Raw genomic sequence first — 20,001 nt, forward strand, 5'->3', positions numbered from 1 at the left:
GTTTCCCCATTCTGCTATGACTATGTGAAACTGTTTTTACTTTCTGGTTAAAAAAAGAAAAAGAACAGGGGAGGATGGTGTTTTAGAAAGTGATAGAGAGTCCCTTGTATTGATAAAGATTTAAAATCCTAGTCAGAAATTTTTGAGGTGATTTAAAGAAAATTGCGTTAGGACATACAAAGTCCAATCTCAGTATTGATCCCATAACTACAAAAATGTCTCTGCCAGACCAGTCCTCGGGCATTAGATATGCCCCACCAGGTCCACACAGGTCGGAGAATCTGAAGAGATGGGGAGACTCCAGAGAGAGAACTTCCGACTGCCAAGAGGGCAAGTTGAGGGATGATGCTTCGGTTATGTTTTCTTCTGCTTGGACTTTTGGGTAGAAAACCCAGCTCTAAAAACACTTTCTTCCTCTCCTGTGGACACCTTCCCCTCTTCCAGGATTGGGAGTACCTCAGGCAGGCCAAGCACCCCAATTTACCCCCTATATTAGTGTCCGAGGGCTGCCATAACAAATTATCACAAATAGGTGGCTTAAAACAACAGAAATTGGTTCACTCAGTGTCTGGAGACTCGATGTCCAAAATCAAAGTGCCGTGCTCCCTCTGAGGCCTCTAGGAGAGAATCCCTCCTGCCTCTTCCAGCTTCTGGTAGTTGCCAGCAGTTCTTGGTGTTCCTTGGTTTGAAGCCACCTCACTCCAATCTCTGTCTCCATTGGCACATGGCCATCTTCCCTGTGTGTCCTCACATGGCCTAATTATAAGGCCACTGGTCTTTGAATTTAGGTCCCACCCTAATCCAGTATTATCTTATCTTAACTAACTACCGTGTTTCCCCGAAAATAAGACTTGGCCAGACCATCAGCTCTAATGTGTCTTTTGGAGCAAAAATTAATATAAGACCTGGTCTTATTTTAATATAATATAGTATAATATAATATTGTACTATAATATATTAAGACTGAGTCTTATATAATATAGTATAGTATAATATAGTATAGTATAGTATAGTATAGTATAGTATAGTATAGTATAATATAAGACCGGGTATAGTATAATATAATATAATATAATATAATATAATATAATATAATATAATATCGGGTCTTATATTAATTTTTGCTCCAAAGACACATTAGAGCTGATTGTCCGGCTAGGTCTTATTTTCGGGGAAATACAGTACATCTGAAAATTATTTCCAAATAACATCACGTTCTGAAGTACTGGGGGCTAGGATTTTAACATATCTTTTTGGGGGGCACAACTCAACCCACAACAGCCCCCATGAACATGTTCTCCAGCATCATGGTCTGACTCTGCTTTTTCTTCATCAGCACCTCAAGCTTTGTCAGGAAGAATGTTCCAGAAGAACAAAGTCCAGCTTTGCAAGATCCTGGGACTGGGGTGAGCCCTGAGTGTGTGGTGGAAACTGGGGACTTACGATTACCACCCACAGTCTGGATCTCTCTCCTCAGAGCCTGTGTGGAGGAGGCTGTGGAGGCGTGGTCCCCTGCGAGACCCTGGGTGGCTTCTAGAGCACCATGGGGTATCCTCTCTTCTGGGGGTAGTTCAGGCAGGGCTTTGGGTTTACAAAGCTCCACTGGCCACAGTGACCCCCCCCCCCCCGCCAAGAGGAGTGTTTCCAGAGTCTCAGAGCCCAATAATGAGTCACTGCGTGACGTTGCTGCTCCAGTGGCATTTTCATGGTTCCTTCTCACAGCTTCAGATGTTGTAGGTGGAGATGGACCTTCTCACAGCTTCAGATGTTGTAGGTAGAGGTGGACAGCAGCTTTGAGCTAAACAAATGCTAAGGAAGTGTCAGTCTCAATTGTCCTGAATTGAGAGTGTTCCGAACACCCACCAAAAAGATGGGTGTGTGAAATGCGGGCGGCGGGGAAAGTGAAGGACAGCGGTGCTGGGGTGGGTGCGGGAGCCTGCCTGCTAGAGACCATCTGATTTGCATTCAAGTCGGAGCCCCCTCTCTGCTCTGTGTGAGTCGTGGGTCGGTCGTTTGCTTTGTTTATCTTTATGTTCCAGCAATGCCACTTGTGGGCTCGGTGCTCTTGGGCAATTTATTGGCCTCTGTGCTTCAGTTCCCCCATCTGTCAATGCGAGGCAGAAATAGTACCCACCTTAAAAAGTCATGCGGTTGATTTGGACGAGGTCACGTAGGTAAAGAGAAGTGTAGCTCTAACCAGCACACGCTCTAACCACCCTCACTAAATGGAAGAGATCTCTGAAAACGGGCGTTTGCCTCTGGCTGTGGACCTCTGGGTCTGGAGACCCAATTACTCCCAAGCAGGGCCTTTGCATGGTGACACTTGACAAATCACTTTATCAGGGACATACATAAAGATTGATGTGCAAGGATATTTACTGCAGCGTTACTAATAATAGCCACAAACTGGAAACAATCCAAACAACCCAAAATAGGGGACATGGTTATATAATTACAGACCCTCCAAGCGGAATATTGGGCCAATTTTAAAAGCAGTAAGCAAAATGCCCTACAGTGGAATCCCCATCCTGTAAACTGGACGTACCCATATCTAAATACACATGAAGTATGACTGGAGGGAAAGATACCCAGGGGGCAGTAGTGCTTACCTCAGGGTGGTGGGGCTCTGGGTGAAGTCGCTCATCTTTGTAGTTTTCCATATTTTCCAAATTTTCTAAGAAAAATTACTTAGGAAGAAATGAGCACGCCGTGTTTCATGAGCACGTCACTCACCAAGGTTGACGAGGAATCCAACATCTGTCAGATTTTAGGGAGGCCTCTTTCCTTCCCTAGAGTCACTCAATATTCTTGGGGGTCCTGTAGAGAGTAAAATATTCAGGATGGATCGTAATATTTTCAGTCTTCCCTATCACCCCTGAGGCAGCATCAAGGGCGGATCTCTGACAGGCCCACGGTGCCTCCGTTCTCCCTGAGGATCCAGAGTTTCAGGGCGGGGGGATGAGGAGGGATGGCGACGAGGAGGCATGGAAACAGCCGAGGACACTCTGGAGGGCTTCCTCCCTCCCGGGAGCCTGAGGCTGCACCTACCTGGGTCAGTCCACCCTCCTGGTAGCTGTGCTCCTAGCCTTGGGACCCCTGCCCCAAAGATACCCTAGCATATATGCTTTGACATCAGGTCAGAAAAAATGGGACTGTCCTCCACTGGGAGTAAGTTTTGATTTAAACACAGCAGGGGCAGCCTCAAGAAGTACCTACGGAAAATGCCAGCCAGAGGACAACTGTCATTTGTCTTCCTGGGTGACCTCCCAAAGCCCTGGCAGCCGCCCACAAGCCCCTCGAACATGGAGCTGTCTGCTCAGTCTCGGCCTGTGCTTTACCCTGCACGTGAGGCAGGACTTCTAAGGCCATTACCTCTCTGGTGGTACGAGGCCTAAAGCTGTCGCCTAATATTATGTGCTGCCCGATATCTGGTGAAACCAGGTGGGCCTCGACTGGCCCAAGTGCAAGTTCCCCTCCCACGCTGCTCCCACAGATAAGGTCCCTGGGCCTAATAACCCTCCTTATCTAGGGGTCCAGGTGCAGCTCCTGCTTGTCTCTGAGTAGCAGGTTTTAGCTTTCTGCCAGCCCATGGATTTATTTCAACAAGTCAATCGCATCCTCCCACAGGAACCTGGGGCCACCTCACCCTTTTGATACTATAAAGTCTGCTCCCGCAGCCCCTGCTTGCTCACTCTGTTCCCACATGCAACCCCGTGTGGCCCCACGTGGAGTCTGTGCCTCCTCCCCCAGGCTGTGAGTGTACGTGACTAGTAAAGTGTTGTCACTCTCATCTGTCCAGTGTCTGATGTTGTGTGTTTAGCCACCCCTCCCTATCACCCTCGGGTAGGACTCCCTGCCTCACCAATGCAGTGAATAAGAGGCAATACAAACATCCTTAGGTTCTCTCAGCAGGGGAGGCCTCGTGGCCCGTGCAGAGCTGTGCAGAGCCAGCAGTGTGAGACACCAGCGAATGTATGCAGGTCAGGACCGGGCCCAGGGCTCCCGCAGCCCGGGGCTCTGTCCCTGAGAAAGGCTCTCCCAGCTGGGCTGCCCACAGACAAGAGGTCTAGACCATGTCCACTTTTCTAGGCCTCTAATAGATTAAAAAGCAGAGACATGACAAGATAGAGCTGCAAAACCTGTGGCATGTTTCAAATGCTTACGTTTAACAAATTACAGCTTTTAACATTAAAACCTCACTTGGAATAATTCCTAAAGTCTAAATGTGAGGAGGTGATTGTGAATGTGAGGCTCAGGCCGGAAGGCTTCCTGCCCCTGGCACCAGGCTCGGCCCTGCCTCTCCAGGGGGAGCGTTGGGGCCAGGTGTGTGCCTGACCAGGACCTGTCCCGGTGGCCATGAGGACAGGTGGGTCTCTACCAGGCCCACTACATGCCTTGTCCCCCCACTTCCTTTCTCCTGTCCTCTTCCTCTTTCCCATGCTTCTCCTCTCCTCCTCTGCCTCCCCCATTCCCATCCCCCTCCTCTCAGATACCTGAGCTCTGCAAGCTGTGGAGACTTGTGGCCCCGGGTGGGTCAACTGTTCCCTCTGGCTAATCTTCTTCCTTACCCCCGGAACTTACTGGGTTGTCGCTGCCCAGAGGTGCCAGACTTCCAGCTCTCCAGCAGAGGATCTAAATCACTGAGTCATCAGGCTGCTGGTGTAGTCAGCAAAGCCTGGACTCATCAGAAAAAGTTCCGTATGTGAGAACTAAAGCCAATCCTTGTGTCTTCCCTGCAACTTCGTCTCTGTGTCTCCTGCCATACCCTGGAGTCATGCACCTCCCCTCCTGAAGGCTGGACAGCCTACGGTACACAGGTACCCCTCCCAGGAGGCCTCACCTCTCCACAGCCTGTCTTGTAGGCAGTCTCGCAAAGGTGGCAGACATTCAGCCAACAGCTTCACCAATGAGGGCTTCACTACAGAAATCTGAGGTACCTGGGAAAACACAATGTCTCACAAGTGTACCAGGGGTCCCACCCTCAGCCGGGGCAGGTGTGCGGTGGTCAGAGAAAGCCCACAGGCAGAATTTAGGTTTGGACGTGAAGGGTGTGTCGAAGGGGCCGGTTAGAGGAGCAGAAGAGGAGGGTGCTCTGGGCACAGAGAGGGGCGCTTGGCGGAGTCTGGGCTTGGTGCTTGTGAGGTGCCCAAAGAATGTGCCGCTGGCCACAGTGTGGAAAGCACAGTGTGGGGTGGGGGCGCTGAGAACAGGCCGGAGTCAGACCCTCCAGACCTGGGATCCAGTCCATTTCCTGGGTCTGAACAGCTCAGGTAGAATCCTCCAAGCAGGGTCCTAGGCCTGACCCTGGCAGCTGGCTCCTCCCAACCTATCCTGGCCGTGACCTCTCCTAGCTCATGGTCTCTGAGAAAAGCTAGTCAAGACAGAGGACCCAGAGGTGTCTCTCTGATCAGAAGAGGGATGCGGGACTGAGTGGGGCCACAAGAGGGGGCCAAGGCGCTTCTCTATGTGTAGCCAAAGGCTGCTGCTCCCAGGGGGCTACAGCTCTGTTCCTCCAGGCTGGTCCTGGTTGGAAGGGTCAGGGCATGGAGGCCTGGGGGCTCCTGGAGCCAGGGCTGCCCAGCCGCACTTCAGAAGCCCTGCCCTTCCCTGCACCACAAGCTGTAACAGTCACACCCCAGATGGTACTTACTTACAGCTCTGCCACTCGGTAATTAAGCTCCCAGGGTGCTATATTAAAGTTTGTCAACACAGTTATTTATAAAATGCTGCTTCTCAGGTGTGGACTGGAAGCTCAAGGGGCGTTCGGGGGTGGCATGGTGCTCCTCCAGCCATCTCGGGCAAATCCCTTAATTTGGAGGGTTACATCTTGCTATAAGGATGAGCTCACCTTCAGGTATTAAAAAGTCCTGTCTAGTTCAGTTTAAATCAAAACTTTATACAACAACATGAATATACTTAACACTACTGAACTGCACACTTAAAAATGGCCAGATGGTGAATTTTATGTTATGTGTATTTTATCACAATTAAAAATATTTTTTTTAAATTTTTTAAACCTTTACTCTTACAACCAATTTTAGCCTTTTCGTATCCCCCAGCTCAGGCCTGTGCCTCAGCTCAGGGACCAGCAGTCAGGGCATGTCATGGAACTAACAACACGAGGAGAAAGGGGTCATATTTGAGTTCCCACAGAACCAACATTCAGAGAGAGAGAAAGAGAGAGAGAGAAGGAAAAGGAAGGAGAGGGAGGGAAATGGAGGGAGAAAGAGAGATATTATAAGAAATTGGCTCACATGATTTTGGAGGCAAGTCCAAAATCTGTAGAGCTGATGTCCCAATTCAAATGTCATCAGGCAAGGGAATTCTCTTACTCAGGGGAGAGTCGGCCTTTTGTTCTAGTCAGGCCTGCAATGGATTGGATGAGGCCCGTTAGGAAGGGCAATCTGCTTTACTCAGTCTACTTATTCAAATGTTACTCTTATCCAAAAACATCTTCACAGAAACACCCAGAATAATATTTGTCCCAATATCTAGGCACCAGTGGCTCAGTCAAGTCAACACATAAAACACATAAAAACATAGTTTTACATAAAACTAACCATGCCAGCTGTTAGAAAGCAAACACTGTGGAAGCAGGTCAGGAGGTGCAGGCTCCTGGCTAACCTCTCTGGGCCTCACTTTCCACATCTCACCAGGTGAGATAAGGCCTTTGAATTCTTCTGCCAGCTGTGAAGGGCCCCATAGATGTGAGCTGCGGTGATGGTGGTGGTGGTGGTGGTGGTGGTGGTGGTGGTGGTGGTGGTGGTGGTGGTGGTGGTGGTGGTGGTGGTGGTGATGGTGGTGGTGGTGGTGGTGGTGGTGGTGGTGGTGGTGATGGTGGTGGTGGTGGTGGTGGTGGTGGTGGTGGTGGTGGTGGTGGTGGTGGTGGTGATCATGATTATTTTAGCTGTTCTGGGTACATGACTGGAAGGTTGCCAAGAGCCTTGGCAGGATTCCTACATGCAGCCGGGGTGGGAGTGGGGGTAGAACCATTGACAAATACCTTCCTGGCATATTGATTTCCAGAGGGGATTTATGAGTAGTCATTACTTCAGGATGACATCAAAAAAAGGGCCCACAGCCTCATCAAAAGCACTTGTTCCACAGGAAAGTTGTTTGCAAAACACAACAGACATCAATAACGATGGTCATGGAGTCATAAATCTTCTCAGCCTGCCTTCCCTTTTAGGGGACGAAAGCACTTGATTGGGTTCTCCAGGGGTTGAGAAGTTTCCAAACAGATAACAGAATCCCAAAGTCCACTAAGCAAGGTAATTTACAATCATGGCAGGCCAAATTCAGGGAACTACATTAGAGCATTTTCCCTTTTGGCTTGTAGAAAAGACATTATTCTAAGCATACACAATGAACCCTGTTAGGTGACAATGAGGACATCGGCTGGCTCTCTTAATGAGTTTATTCATCCCCCTCACCATACAGTACATTAATTCCGAGTGAAAGTTGTACCACCAAATAAGATTCTCAAGACCTCAACAAAGATGCCCAGGACCTCACTTTCGACCCATTAAATAGGCATCACTGAGCATTGTGACAAGAAGAAAGGGAAAGAGGGGAGGCAATTTCTTTTAGAGCTCTGACTCAGCTCAGTGAGGTTAGAAGCAAGGCAGTCACTTTACAAAATTTCTAACTTAAAATGTGAATTAATTTGTACTTTTTGAATTGCTAAAACATGTGCATGAGGAATTAATTCAAACAGTATACAATGGTAAGTGGTGAAAACTAAGTCTCCATCCCACTTCAGTCCCCTTTCCTCTCTCCTGATATAATCATGGTTCTTGTGGGTCCTTCCGGAGACAATTCATGCATATAAATCGTACAGGCAAGGGTAACACATTGTTGAAATGGGGCCCTCTACCTAAGTTTCATCTGAGGTCCCCAGAGCTGCAAGTCTAGCAAGAGGAGCTTCAGGACAATGGCATGGATGTGGTCTCTGGAATTGGGAGGCTGGTGTCTGATACCGTGTTTCCCTGAAAATAAGACCTAGCCGGACAATCAGCTCTAATGCATCTTTTGGAGCAAAAATTAATATAAGACTTGGTCTTATTTTACTATAAGACCGGGTCTATAATATAATATAATATAATATAATATAATATAATATAATATAATATAATATAATATAATATAATACTGGATCTTATATTAATTTTTGCTCCAAAAGACGCATTAGAGCTGACTGTCTGGCTAGGTCTTATTTTCAGGGAAACATGCTATATACCTGAAGAGTCTACACGTGAGATACAGTGGGGTGGATGGGGAGAGAAGAGAAGATGATTGGAGAAGAGAGGACAGGAAAAGAGAGAGAGATTGAGAGAGACAGACAGTCATTTGGAGCCAACTGTGCTTTGGCCAAAAGAAAGGCCACTATTACATAAATGTTCTTATAGACCAGGTATGGGACCAGAAGGCTGGTCTAAAAAGAGCCCGGAAGAGGGAGGCCAACCTAAATGAGACAGACCCCCAAATTCCCAGAGAGTGAGGGAGACTAGTGAACCAGACTAGAGAGTGTTGATTAGTTGTGAGCAGACTCTACACTTTCTGGCCTCAGTTTCCCCATCTGCTAGACATCTGCTCTGCCATCCTCTGGAATTCCAAGGAATCAATCCATCTGTCAGATCAAAGTGTGGTAGAACAGTGTCGTTTCTCAAGCCTGAAGGACAAAGCCATTCCTCCATGGTCCTAAGACTGTGCTGTGGTTCCCAAGCCCCGTGTCCCTCCAAATCAGGGGGATGCCAGTAGCTGCGGCTGGCAGGGGTCAGAAACTGTCTCCTGCTCCTCAGTCAGCCTCCTCTGCGCCCCTTCCCCAAGTTTCTGGCTCAGCAACTTCCTCCCTGACAGACCTTTAATTTAACCTTGCCACACACCTCAGGCTCCACCTGATATAATGGTGGCGCTATACCCGGGGTGCCAAAACAATGGATACAAGTGGACACTTTGGTCAACGTTGCTCAAGCAGCAGTTCGCCGTAGTCAGAAGTGTCTGGATGCTGATGGCAACCACTTTGGGCACCTCTTTTAATTGCAGAAGTCAACGTGACTTGTATTCATCTTTTGTTATTGGTATATATTGGGTATTACAATTTTAACAGTTTTCCTTTCTTAAAATGTGTATACATTTTTTGGCAACCTCTGTATAAAGCACATAAAATATATATAAACATATATATTTGTGTTATGTTATATAGAGCAGTCACATCATAGGGTTCTTGTGAAAATTAAATTGGGTAATCCACGTGAAGAACCTAGCTAGTGTTAAAGTACTCAAAACTGCCAGTTAGCAGTACTAGTAATAGTAGTATCAGTAGTACTAGTAATAATAGTAGCAATACTAGCAATAGTAGTAGTCATAGTATTTTAAACCAGACTACACAAATGATCCCAACTGATCTCCCAGGTCAGGAATCAGGGAATATGGGCTCCCCAACTGTAGCTCAAAATGAATTTGGGGTGAGCACACACACAGCTTCCTTGAACTTGAGACGTTTGTACAGTGATGGCCAGTTCAGGGTGAGGCGTGGTGGAGGGTAACAAGAGGCCTTGAATGTGGTCATTGTCTGGACACACAGACATTTCACAGCGCGGACGCTTTCTGACAGATCTCTTCCCGCCGGCTCAGTAGGTTGGAGCCGCTGTGGGGAGGTCATTAGGAGCTAATGACAGATTAGTATTTTCTCTTCACAGGGGCCTAGCAAATAGGGAAGGACTTTGGAGAAGCTACAGAGACAACTCATACCTGCTTTGAACATCTGCACCAAAAGCACTTCTGAAGCTGAGAATTTGGCCATCACCATCGATCTTTAAGTTCATCAGAGCTGGAGGCTCAGATGTGGGCTGCACGGAGGGACCCAGGATCTGAACTCCTCACGGAAGTTAGTCAGAAAGACCCCTCAGCCTATCCTTGCTGGGGTCCTGATACCAAAACTCCCTCCTGAAGTAAAAACTCAGCAGACCTGGTTTGGGAATTACTTGTGTACCTCTAAGGAAGCAAGGAGCCAAGTATCTGCCGTGGAATCAGCATTGTCAACTGAGGCCAAAGCCATTTCCCCAAGTCGTGCCTGCCCTTTGCCCTCCGTGGAGGGGTGATACCGTGTTTCCCCGAAAATAAGACCTAGCCGGACCATCAGCTCTAATGCATCTTTTGGAGGAAAAATTAATATAAGACCTGGTCTTATTTTACTATAATATAGGACCGGGTCTTACATAATATAATACTGGGTCTTATATAGGACCTGGCTCTTATATTAATTTTTGCTCCAAAAGACGCATTAGAGCTGATTGTCCAGCTAGGTCTTATTTTCAGGGAAACGCGGTAGTTGTGCATCCTTTTGCCCTCACTGTCTGTCAGAGCCTTGGATCCACTGTCCACACCAGAAGCATTCTTTCAGGATCCAGGGAAGCTCCGCAGCTTCCCTTTTCCTGAGACGTGGAGAAGGAGGGTCCCCTATGGTGTGGTCACACTACCCCCTGCTGGACAGAAGGTAGCATGACGATGAGACCACCGTGCTCTGCATTGGAGGATGTTTGCCAAGAGCCTGCTGTGGGCAAGGCACCAGGTGTACAGTAACCGCTCAATACGTGTTAGTTATTGTCACTGTCTAGGTGCTGTCATGGTCATGGTTGCCAGTGTTGTCATACAGTGAACACCACAGAAGGTCAGTGTGTCCTGAGAGGGGTCAGGGAAGAAGGGGTCTGAAAGCATAGGGGGACAATGAGCCGGAGCAGAGCTGGGACGTATCAGGAAAGGCAGAGGCATGCACTCCACTTCCTGACTCTGCCTGGGGCCTTCTCTCTCCCAGGAAAGATAGCTTCTCAGAGTGTGAGCCCTAAGCACAGACCTTCCTCCAAGTTAGAGGGGAAGAAGCAGCACACAGCCCACCTCCCCCTTCCACAGAGGCCTGGCCCCAAATGCCCCACTACAAGCTCCTGTGGGTGCTGAGTCCTCTCAGCCCTGGTTCCATTAACAGACCTTCTGCAAACCCACCCGTTCCCCACTGCAAACTTTGCTGAGCTGATACAACTTAATTTAAACTGTGGTGAACCAAAATCTCCAGTGAGCTAACGTGACCTTGCTGTTTTCATTTTCATCAAGATAAGAAAATGCCAAGATAAGTAATTGTCAGAGTTAATAATTTAACAATGCAATAGGACTTGTAATTAAAAATAAGCTGAAGGAGTCCACAAAGTGATTGTAATAATGTTTCAAGGGCCAATTATACAAAAGCTTCCTCTCACTGTGCCAGGAGAGCGAGAAGAGAGGAATCAGACTCATTAGGACATCAAGCAGTTTATGCATCATGAAAACCTTTCTTCAAAGTCTGGTCTATCAGGAAGCTTTGGATACGTTTGGCCAATACTGGCTCATGTTTTCATTTATTTCCCGTATTCATTTATCTGTTTGGGGTTGTTTGTTTGTTTGTTTTGCTTGCGTCAAAAGTAACTGTAAACTCCCCTTTCTCCCCCCGCTTCTGCACCTCTTCTGGTACATTCCTGGAGAATCTAAAGCACCATTTTTAAGCCTTTGTCCCATTACTCCCTCGTGATCCTTGGTGAGTATTACCAAATGGTTTACTTGCTTTGTACAATAGAGCAAATTGATAGAACAGTTTCCCCTTTCTTGACTAGCACACACACCTACTCTCCTGAGAGGAGAGAGAGAGCCAAAGTTGTGACCACCACCCGGGAATGTCGCGGCTCTGACTTCTGAGGACCTCTAGTGGTTGTGGCAGCTCAGTGCAGGCTCCGGCCTCCTGGTGTAACAATCCCGTTCCATACCCCGTAGTCCACGTATTTCCACTGAGACAACGTCCTCTAAGGTATCTTTTGCAGACCTAATAGTTTTCTTTTATTTTTAGATCAATAAATGTCCATCATAATTCATTCTGACCATCTATCAGTCTTTTCCTCCCTCAAGGAAAAAAACCAAATCTGTGTCTCCTCAAAACCTAAGGCTGTCCCTGGAAAGGCACCGTCATCATCATCACCCCACTGACTATGGATAAAATAGAGAGGGCTGTGTGACCTGGTGCGAGGAGCAGAGAGAGGATGGGGACAGCAGGACAAGGAATGGTCAAGGGTGTTGCCCAGACACGACAGACCCCAAACGGGAGTTTTTATCCACCAATGTGACCACAAGAACCCGAAAACCACACCCAGCAGGCAAGACAGCCCTGCCTGCCTCCCTTATTCTATGACTCCAGGTCCCTAAGCCAAAGGGCTCACAGAATATGACCGAGAAAAGAAGTCAAAGGTATTTGTAAAGCTAGCCAAAAGGAAGCCAGAAATCATCTCTGAAAACCTAGAACGTCTCTGAAGTCTTAGGACCATTAGGCCCTACAAAGACCTTCCTTCAACAGAAACTGAATTTTCAGAGAATACACCAAGAACTTATTTGAGGGTGGTGGTTTCACTTATACAAAGAACACACAGACCCACAAATGTTCACCCAGCCAACAGTCTCCCTGTTCCAGAGTGAGGCCATGATACCCAAAATAGAAATTCCCCTTTTCTATCTACCCAAGTGGGCCAGGGGGACAAGTGAAGAGGGTCCAGTCCCAGGAGTAACCCAGGGATGGAGTCTAAAGGTCCACAGCTAACCTTGCACTGTGGGGTGGGCCACCTCAAACTCAGACTATTTCTTGGAGAAAGGAGGGGAGGAGGAACAAGATAACCAGGAGTCCTCTGCCCTCCAGAGAGCCCAGAGCCCATTCTATTCTCAGCTGTGGAGACACAACTAGGCATGGGCTTTCAGAGGCCTATTCCAAGACTGTGTGTGTGGGTTAGACAAGGCCCGAGGTCCTCCTTGAAACAGTGTCCCAGTCTCCGAAATGAAATCTCTGGGTCCATTTCCAGAAAATAAATTCAGTTTGTAGGATCTTGTATCCTAACAGAAATATGGAAAGATGAAATCATTGCAATTTTTTTCCTCAATTTTCTTTGGAACCAAGATTTGACCCCAGGAGCCAACTCAAGCATCAGGTTCTTGATGAATCTTCCCCTTGCTCTACATTCCCAGAACCCAACACAGGCAAGCATTAAATGTCTACTGAATAAATGAGTTGCCTGTGGGCCCCTGGAACAGGGTGAGATGCCAAGCTTCATATGCCTTTATAGGCGTAGCACATCTCAGAGTAACTTCTCTGTTTTGGTGTTTGGCTTGGCGTGCCTCCTTCCTAATGGGGTGAAAGACTTCCCTTGTGTGTCCTCCTCTGCTGCAACACAGTTTACTACATGGCTTTCTGCCTGCAGGCCCGAGGCCAGGAGTCTGGTCCATGTGCTAATGACTTAGAGCAGCAAAGAAGCCAGATAGACCTTTGAAAGTGTTATGTTCCCATCCACCATCAACCTTTTTAACTTCCTTGATGCAAAAACACACGCTAATACAGACACAAATGAGTTTTTCATGGGGAATGAACATACTATTTATTAGTAACAATAAGGTGATGGCTTCCAGGATCCAAGAGACTCTTGCCATCAGTGCTCATGTAGTAGAAGTCCCTTCATTTGAAGTATAGTAAGGACAGGGGATGCAAGATATCATATCTATGCACTTGCAGAGCCTGACAAATGATTGCTCTATTACTCACAGGGACCTGACAAAGCAGGGGCTCAGAGAGAGTAGTTGGTTCTGCCTGACGTCTGTTTCACCATCTTGGCCAACACATAACCCACTTCATCAAGATAGAAGGAGGGAAACTTCTGCCTCTAATTGTGATGGAGTAGCTGGTACCAGTCTAGCCCTCCCACCATAAACAACTACACGCGCACACACACACATATGCACACATACATATACGTGACTGGTACATTTATATGTGACAACTCTTCAGGCAGGGACAATAGGCAGTATAAGACCATGATCCCTGAGAGAAAGGGAAACTCATGAGGTAAGCTACACAATCGCTCCACCATCCAGCTCTCTGATTGAGGGCAATTTCCCAATCATGTTTCAAATTGCTAAACATGTTTCAAATAGAGCATGGCAGTATCGCTGAGCTGAGAAGCAGAAACCACAGTTTAAAGCAGCTGAAGCAACTATACACATTTGATCTTAGCCAAAAGGCTGAGAAGCAATAAAAGCAACTACAATCTGAAGGATAAGGAATTGGAGAGAAGAGAGCTGTGCAGATAGGGGGCCCAATAGGTCAACATAGGAGTTCCTTGTAAATCTGTGGCTGATGGCTCGGTTACACATATGTGGGAAGAGACCACCTACGGCTTGCCAGATAGATGCTGCTACTGGGTTGAGAGCAAAAGTGCTGAGGGAAATTGATGTATGGCCCTGCCAGAGTGAAGAAATCTCATTAACACATGTTAACACCCTATTACTACTCCTGGCCCTCAGCAGAGACATTTAGAAATTCTTCAGCTAAAAATCACAATAACTGAAATTCACTAGAGGGATTCAATATCAATTTGGGCAGGCAGAAATAAAATCAGCAAACCTGAATATAGGACTACTGAAATTTTCAAGCGAAGAGAGTAGAAGGGAGTTAGGAGGGGAATAAAATTAACAGAATCTAAGGGACCTGTGGGACACCATCAAGCAGACCAATATATGCATTGTGAAAATTCCAGAAGAAGAAGAGTGAGAGAAAGGGCAGAAGGAATAGTTGAAGAAATAATAACCAAAAACTTCCCAAATTTGATGAAAAACATGAATCTACAAATCTGAAAATCCAAAAAGTAAAGCAAATTCCAAACAGAATAAATTCAGAGATTCACACTGAGACACATTATAATCAAACCCTAGAAAAACCAAGAAAGAACCTTGAAAGTAGCAAGAGAGAACTCATCACATCCAAGGGATTCTCACTAAGATTAACAGCCAGTTTCTCATGAGAGACCAAGGAAGCCAAAAGACAGTGGCATTACATATTTAAAGTGCTAAAAGAAAAAACTGTCAAACAACAATTCTAAATCCAGAAAAATTGTCCTTCAAAACTGAGAGAGAGGGGGGCAGCCGATGGCTCAGTTGGTTAGAGCAGGAGCTCTGAACAACAAGGTTGCCAGTTCAATTCTCACATGGGATGGTGGGCTGCGCCCCTGCAACTAGATTGAAAACAGTGACTGGACTTGGAGTTGAGCTGTACCCCCCACAACTACATTGAAGGAAAATGACTTGGAGCTGATGGGCCCTGGAGAAACACACTGTTCCCCAATATTCCCCAATAAAATTTGTATTAAAAAACAGTGGGGGGTGGGAGATGAGGGTAAGGGGGATCAAATTATGGGGATGGAAGGAGAACTACCTCTGGGTGGTGAACACACAATGGGATTTATAGATGATGTAATACAGAATTGTACACCTGAAATTTATGTAATTTTACTAACAATTGTCACCCCAATAAATTTTTTAAAAATGTAAAAAAAAAAAAAAAAAAAAATGTAAAAAAAGTAAAAAGAAACAAAGAGTGGAATCAAGGTGGTTCACTACAAAAAATCAACTAAACACAGAAGATGGCAGTAATGGAGGAAGGAGGGACAAAGAAAGTTTTAGGTATACTCGTACAGAAAACAAATAGCAAAATGGCAGAAGTCCATACTTATCAGTAATTATTTTAAATGTAAATGGATTAAACTCTCCAGGTGAAAAGGCAGAGATTGGCAGAATAGATTTTTAAAAGCATGATCTAACTATACTTGACCCTGGAACAACACAGGTTTGAACTGCACAGGTCCACTTATACGTGGATTTTTTCAATAAATACTATAAATTCATTTTTCTCTTCCTTATGACTTTCTTAATATTTTCTTTTCTAGCTTACTTTATTGTAAGAATACAGTATGTAATACATATAACATATAAGTCAAGAGACTGAATCAGACATCAAAACCTCTCAAAAAAGAAAAGTTCAGGACCAGGTGGCTTTACTGGTGAATCCTACCAAACATTTAAAGAATAATTGACCTCATTCTTTCTCAAACTTCTCCAAAAAATAGAAGTGATTGTGAAGCACAAGGAAAAGCATTCAACATTCTTAATCGTTAGGGAAATACACGTGGAAAACACAGTAAGATGCCACTTCATACCCGTTACGATATGAATGAATGAATGAAAACAAGTGTTAGCAAAGACGTGGAGCTCAAACCTTCTTACATTGCTGGTGGGAATGTAAAAATGATGCAGCTACTGTGGTAGTTTGACAATTCCTCAAAAAGCTAAACACAGCATTGCCACAGACACAGCAATTTCACTCCTAGGTATATACCAAGAAAAATCTAAAATAAAGACTCAAATGGATATTTGTATGCCAATGTTAATTACAGCAATATTTACAAAAGCCAAAAGGGAAACAACCTAAGTGTCCATCAATAAATGAATGGACAAACAAAATGTGGTATATACATACAATGGAATATTACTCATCCATAAAAGGAATGATACATGCTACAATATGAAAACATTATGCTAAGTGAAATAAGTCAGACACAAAAGAACAAATATTGTCTGATTCCATTTATGTGAAATACCCAGAGTAGCTAAATTGATGGAGACCGAAAGATTACAGATTATGGGGCAGGGGTGGTGGGGGCGGTATTGCTTAATGATTGCAGAGTTTCTGTTTCTATAAAGTTTTGTAAACAGTGGTGATGGTTGCAAAACAGTGTGAATGTAATTAATGCCACTGAATTGCACACTTAAAACGATTAAAATGATAAATTTCATGTTATTGTTTACCACAATAAAAAAGTTTTTTTAAAAAACAACAGCAAAAAAGCAAACAATCCAATTACAATATGGGCAAAAGACATGATTTCACCAAAGAGGATATACAGATGACAAGCACATGAAAAGATGTTGGACATCATTATCTATTAGGGAAATACAAGTTAAAACCATAATAAGACATCACTACATACCTATCAGAATGGCTAAAGTAAAAAAATAAAAAAATGGCACCACCAAATGTTGGCGAGGATGCAGAGAAACTGGATCACCCATATGTTGTTGGTAGGAATGTATAATGGTAGTCACTCTGGAAAACACTTTAGCACTTTCTTAAAAAACTAAATATACAACTATCACATAACACAGCAACTACAGTCCAGGGTATTTTTCCCAGAAATATGAAAACTTACGTTCATACAAAAATCTGTACACTAATGTTTATAGAAGCTTTATTCATAATAGCCAAAATCTGGAAGCAACCAGAGGTCCTTGAACAGGTGAAGGGTTAAAGAATATGCGGAACGTCCTTATCATGGGCTATTACTCAGCAGTAAAAAGGAAGGAACTACTGATACTTGCAACAATCTGCTGAATCTCCAGAGGATAATGCTGAATGTAAAAAACAATCCCAAAATGTTATGTATTATATGATTCCATTTACATAACATTCTTGAAATGACAAAATGATAGAAATGGAGAACAGATTAGTGGTTGCCAAGGATTAAGGAGGGATTGAGAGTGGGAGGGAAGTGGGAATAGCCGTCAGAGGGCAACAAGTAGAATCCTTGTAAGAGTGGAAACTCGGTGTCTTCACTGTATCAAGGTAATATCCTGGTTGTTATAGTGTACTATACAGTTTTGCAAAATGTTATCAAGGGAAATTGGGTAAAGGATACACAGGATCTCTATTTTATTTCCTACAGTTGTGAATTAATAATTATCTCAAAATTCAAAGTTTAATGTTGTATATATTTGTAATATATATGTACTGTATTAATTATAAAACATTAAATTATTAAAATATATAATTAATGTATTTGATATATGTATAACATATATTAAACCCAGTGTGGGGGCGGAGCCCCAGAGAGTAGTTTCCAGGCTCTCGGCCTCACATAGACAGGTGCCTGGCTCAGGTAGTAAATGGCCAACTGTGATTGCATGGCCATCAGCTGTGGCTAGTTGGCCGTCAGCTGTAACCAGTGAGCCATTGGCCACTAATATAACTGCTGTGGCTATGCTAGGAGGGGGAGAGGGAGAAGAATGGGGGCTAGCAAGAAGATGGCGGCTGGGCTGGCAAACGTGGATGGCGGTTTGCGGACAGTGTGAATCCAGCCTCCAGTGAGAGTATAGTGCCGCCAGAGAGAATATAGTGGTAGAGAATATAGTGGTATGACTCCCCTATCTATGGCTCCGTGGGTGTTCCTTTTCGGCCTCACCATGTCCTGCGTTCTTGTATGGGGAGCGGGAGCAGAGACCCCACAGGCCGCCCTGCACGACACATGGCGCAGCGAGCAGGGTCCCCCGCATGACAAATGGCGCAGCGAGCAGGGTCTCCCGCATGACAAATGGCGCTGTGAGCAGGATCCCCCGCATGACACCCAGATATAGATATAGATGTATATATCTACAAGTAATACAAATGTCCACTAATAGGAGAATGAATAAACAAATTGTGGTCTATTCGTTCAATGAATACTACTCAGCAATAAAAAGTTTCCTTATCTGTGAAATGGGGTGATACAGAAGCTCCTTGACTTACGATGGGGTTATGTCCCGCTAAACCCATAAGCTGAAAATATCATAAGTGGAAAAGACATTGAATACACCTAACCTACTGAACATCATAGGTTAGCCTCGCTCCCGTAAAGGTGCTCAGACACCTACAGGAGCCTACAGTGGGCAGAAACATCTCACACAGGAATACACTATAGAGTGTGGGTTGTTGTCGTGCAGGGTGGCATGCGGGGTCTCTGGTTCCGCTCCTCAGGATATGGTGAGGCCAAAAAGGAACACCCACGGAGCCATAGGTAGGGGAGTCATACCACTATAGTCTCGCTGGCGGCGGGGTTGGAGACACAGGAAGCAGGAGCCACACTGTCCGCAACCGCTGTCCATTTCTCTGACATCCAATCTCACTTACTAGCTGCAACCCACCGTGCTAACTGCAATCCGCTCTTGCTAGCTCAGCCACCATCTTCTTGCTAGCCCCCATTTTCTGCTAGCGTAGCCACGGCAGTTATATTAGTGGCTAATGGCTAACCAGTAACAGCTGATGGCCAATTAGTCACAGTTGATGACCATCTACTACCTGAGCCAGCATCTTTCCATGTGAGGCCGAGAGCCTAGAAACTGCTCTCTGGGGCTCTGTCCCCATAGTTGTTTACCCTTGTGATTGCGTACCTGACTGGGAGCTGTAGCTCGCTGCCACTAACCCAAGAGAAGATCAGTTTTCAAAACTCGAAGGGCAGTGACTACTCAGTTTGTATCACTTTCATGCCATCATAAAGTCAAAAAACACAAGTCAAAACATCTTAAGTTAGGGGCTATCTATATTGGGCTGGTGGGCACACAGAGAACAGTGAGTGAGTACCTGGTCCATCATATGTCCTCACTAAGTGTTAGCTGCTATTGTAATGAGTCTAAATTACCTTTACCACGAAGAAACAAAAGTGAAACCCAGTTTTGGGCGTATAACATTCATCACACCTCACTGTGATCACTCAATTCTTCTTCTTCTCTGCCTGACAGTGGGCACCATGGGGACAGAGCCAGTGTCTGTCCTGACCTACAGCCATCCCCAGCTCGCGGCACAAGGCCAGAGTGAAAAGAGCCCAGGTGTCTTGCTTTTAACGGATGCTGCAGTAATGGCAGAATGGACACCTGAGAGTGAGCCGCAGAGCCCAAGCCCCGCCTCCATTTTTGCTCCCCCAGTGTAGTAAGGTCCCTTAGCTCAGGTATATATTTAGGCTTAGCTAAATAGCCTAAAAGTAGCTCCATCTGGGGTCCTGGGTCCCACTGCTGCTAGGCAAAGGTTCTTGGGAACGGCCCAGGGCATGATGGGAGGAACCCTTTGGCCTTGAGGATGGAAACAGGGAATGGGGTTGGGAGGCTCCAAGGAAACCCCATCTGTCACCTAGCAGGCCATACATGCCTGGATGATTCAGGATGAACCCAGCTGTGACAAGCTGCCGGCCTCAAGGGAGCCCTAGGGGAGCCCGGAAGGCAGTCCCAGGACTGGGGGTTGGGGGAGGTAGCTCCTTCAGGCTCTCACTCCTTGGTGAGCCCAAGGCTCAAGCAGGCTCTTCTGTG

The 20,001-nt window shown here is 45.7% G+C and overlaps 1 long non-coding RNA gene across 2 annotated transcripts; it reads right to left on the reverse strand.

The window, feature by feature from the left end:
* Nucleotides 1–1,112: 1,112 nt before the first annotated feature.
* On the reverse strand, nt 1,113–3,361 carry LOC109451753 (uncharacterized). 2 transcript variants are annotated; one of them, XR_012489783.1, is made up of 3 exons: nt 3,217–3,361; nt 2,610–2,817; nt 1,113–2,104 (listed from the first exon to the last, which is right to left on the reverse strand). It is a non-coding gene; the product is annotated as an uncharacterized LOC109451753 (long non-coding RNA). The 2 variants fall into 2 exon arrangements; XR_012489784.1 differs by having other exon boundaries at nt 3,213–3,361.
* Between the last annotated feature and the right edge of the window lie 16,640 nt (nt 3,362–20,001).

This window comes from Rhinolophus sinicus, linkage group LG10, assembly GCF_036562045.2.
Source record: "Rhinolophus sinicus isolate RSC01 linkage group LG10, ASM3656204v1, whole genome shotgun sequence".
NCBI classification, from domain to species: domain Eukaryota; kingdom Metazoa; phylum Chordata; class Mammalia; order Chiroptera; family Rhinolophidae; genus Rhinolophus; species Rhinolophus sinicus.